Source organism: Lactuca serriola, chromosome 8 (assembly GCF_051521515.1).
Source record: "Lactuca serriola cultivar US96UC23 chromosome 8, Lser_US96UC23_V15, whole genome shotgun sequence".
NCBI classification, from domain to species: domain Eukaryota; kingdom Viridiplantae; phylum Streptophyta; class Magnoliopsida; order Asterales; family Asteraceae; genus Lactuca; species Lactuca serriola.
In genome coordinates, this window is record NC_136415.1 from 271,264,701 (window position 1) to 271,268,681 (window position 3,981).

Genomic DNA, 3,981 nt, shown 5'->3' on the forward strand with positions numbered 1-3,981 from the left:
TCTGGGTTTTACAAATAATACAAAGACTTCCATTCAAACATGCTTATGAACTCACCAACATTATATATGTTGACCGTTTTCAAAATAACTTGGATTCTCAGGTAACCGTTAAGCAGAAGAACCTTTAAGTGTAGGAATTTATTTTGGTGTAATGTCAATCATCGTACAATTAATGTTTGGAATATGTAACTTAAGACAATGTACTTGATGTGAACAATACCTGTTGTATTACGTAATGTTTGCTGATGATTGTGTTATATTTCATGTATATTCGTTGTGATGATATTTCAATTTATAGTCACACGGGCCCTCAGACGTTTCCGTCGTCTGGTTCGGGGGTGTAACATGGCACGCCATGTAATCTTACAACCTCCTTTATGTATATTCGGGCCAGCCTTTCTATTTTATATGTTTCCTTTATTGGTAGGAAATGGGCGGATTTGGTCAATCGATTGACGATCACCCAAATGGAATCCAGTCCATCTGCCATCTTGGGTAATTTAGTAATGAAGTCCATCGTTATCCTCTCCCATTTCCACTCGGGGATTTCGGGTTGTTACAATTGACATGAGGGCTTCTTATACTCTACCTTTACTTTAGCGCAAGTCAGGCACTTGCTCACATAGGTAGCAATTTCATCTTTCATTTTCGGCCACCAATGTTGTTGTTTGAGGTCTAAATACATTTTGTCTGAAACTGGATGGATAGAGTACCTTGTCTTGTGTACTTCATGTATGACCACGTCTCTAAACCCTCCAAATTCCGGGGTCCATATCCGGTCCATGAGATACTATGCTCCGTCCTCTTTGATTGTGAGATTTTTTTTCCATCCCACATAAGGCTTCGTTTGTGACGTTCTCCGACTTCAAAGCTTCTAGTTGAGCCTCCTTGATTTGCGAAGACAAGTGGGAATGGATAGTTATCGTTAGTGTCCTTACTCGGCGGCCCGAGTATTCTTTTCTGCTTTGAGCATCGGCCATCACATTGGCCTTGCCCGGATGATACCTAATCACACATTCATAGTCATTCCAAAGCTCTACCCATCGCCACTGCCTCATGTTTAGTTCTTTTTGGTTCAGAATGTGTTGGAGACTTTTGTGGGCTGTGAAGATGGTGCACCTCATTCCGTATAGGTAGTCCCTCCAAATCTTCAGAGCGAAGACCACAGCTCCCGGCTTGAGATCATGAGTGGTATAGTTTCCTTCATGGGTCTTCAGTTGTCTGGATGTGTAAGCTATCACTTTCCCGTGTTGCATAAGTACACAACTTAACCCTTGATTTGAAGCGTCACAATACACCACGAAATCTTCCATTCCCTCTGGAAGAGACAACACTGGAGTACGGCAGAGGGCTTGTTTTAGGGTTTGAAAAGCATCTTCTTGTTTCGAAACCCAGGTGAAAGGTAAGCCTTTCTGGATTAGATTGGTGAGGGGCTTGGCGATCTTGGAGAGATTCTGAATGAACCTCATGTAATAACCAGCAAGACCTAAGAATTGCCTGATCTCCGTTGGTTTTTTCGGGGTTGCCCAGCCCTCAATTGCTTTGATCTTGGATGGGTCCACGTGTATTCCCTCTTCACTAACCACGTGTCCCAGAAAGTCCACTTGGCGAACCCAGTACTCGCACTAGGAAAATTTTGCATATAGCTTTTCCGCCCTTAAGGTCTCTAGAACCTGCCGTAGATGTTGGTTGTGTTCCTCCTTGCTCCGAGAATAAACCAGTATGTCGTCGATAAAGACTATCACAAAGTTGTCAAGGAACGGTCGGCGGACTTAGATCAATTAGGTCCATAAATGTTGCGGGTGCATTCATCAGACCGATGTTCATTACCACGAATTCATAGTGCTCGTAACGAGTTTGGAAGGTAGTTTTGGGGATATATTCTTCTCGGACTTGTAGTTGATGTTATCTCGGCCTCAGATCTGTTTTTGAGAAGTAACTGGCTCCTTGCACTTGGTCAAATAGATCATCGATCCTAGGAAGAGGGTATCGATTTTTTACGGAGAGCTTGTTGAGTTCACGGTAATCGATACACATGTGGAAGGAACCATCTTTCTTTTTGACAAAAAAAAAATTGAAGCTCCCCAGGTGAGCAGCTCGGTCTTATGAATCCTTTGTCTAGCAGTTCGCTCAATTGGCTAGATAGCTCTTGCATTTGTGCAGGGGCTAATCTATATGGCGACTTGGCAAGTGGTGTGGCTCCGGGTACTAGGTCAACTCGATATTCGACCTGTCGCTCAGGGGGTATTCCCGAGAGGTCTTTCAGAAATACGTCTGGAAAATTGCGCACCTCTAGAACGCCCTTAATGTTCTTTTCCTCTTTCTGTTTGTCCACTACGTGAGCTAGAAAGACGTAATTCTTTTTGTGCAAGCACTTTTATGCCTTGATGCACGAGATGAGACGGAGGTTTGCACCGGGTTTATCACTGTAGATAATTAGGGTTTCGTCCTTGGGTAGGTGAAGGCGAATGTGACAACCCGATATTTCAACTCTATGTAATGACCTATTAATGTCAAGTATTGTAACCACTTTTGATATAATGAAATTAACTTCGAAAATAAAATGTCCAAAAAGTCTTTAATTAATTGCCTACTATGTTTGATGTCATTAAACCGTGATCGTACATAAAAAGAGCGCCCAAATCTGACTTCGTATAATGAAGTTATGATTTTTCCAAGTTCGGCTTAGCGACAGACAACTAAAAACTCGAATCGGAGATCGGGCGACTTTTGGCCGGAATGACCAAAATGAGAATCGAAGGTCTCGACAATGGTATTACAACGGTAAAAAGTCTGGCAAAAATAGACGCCAGATAAAGAAGATACGAAAGTTGCCGACGGAATCTAAACGAAAGTTGTAGAGCGTAGTCTCACCTATGCGTGGATATAAAGAACGTCGAAAACGGAGTTCGTATGAAGAATATATGAATTTTATTAAATAATTAAAATATAAATTTTAATATTTAGTCTTGGTATTATCCGAAGGAGGAGTCACCAGGTCGATCCGAGTTACGCCCAGCGTATGCTCGTACGCCCAGCGTACGCTCGTACGCCCAGCGTACTCGAGGCCTAGGCCTCGGATCGTCCACGTCACCCGTATGCGAGGCTATGCCCCGTCCTATCCGAAGGTCCGAGGCAGTCGAGGAAGCGGTCACGCATGACGCACGCGTACGCCCAGCGTACCGAGGCGGTTCCCAGCCCCTATAAAAGGGATGCGAGGGCTCCGAAGAAAAGGGCCAATTCCTCTCATCTTTCTTGTGTTTTTGCCTTGTTTTCCGTGCACGTACTATCCTGAAGCCCCGGTTTCCTTGCTCATGTCCTGAAGGTCGTTTGTGCTCCCGAGATTCCCGAGAATCCCAAGAAAATCCGCTTTCTCGAGTCGAAATTCTGCTCGGTTTTCATCTCGCCTTTTTCGATCTTTCAAGTGAGTTCATACCCTTATAATTCACACTTTTAAATGTTTTATAAATGCTTTTATATGCTTTTAAGGGGGGAATACAAGTAAACCACACGATTATTATCATGTGTTATATAAAGTTTCATTATACACCTTTTTATCAACGAAATCATATGTGATTTATAACTATTATAGGGAAACTTTCGTATGCAAAATATATCACGATAACATCATATCTTTGGAAATGAAAAATGTTGTTATAGATGTATAGATCAAACACTCTGCTTATACTGTATGTATATGTGTCCATCTTGGCACTATAAAAATTATACCTTTCATAACAAGTGAGCATTTTCACTAGGGATTACTATACAAACGAGACACACTTTTAGAAAACTATAATAGGTATAGTTTTACGAGAACATTACGAACTTTTACATACTAGAAACACTATTTCAAGAAGTTTATTTTCAGATACAAGAACAAATGAACATTTTCACACGTAAATCTGTTTTATACTAAGTTTTGTGAGACATTAACTTCACGTACGTTCAAGTACACATTTCAAGTCCTGTATTATATAC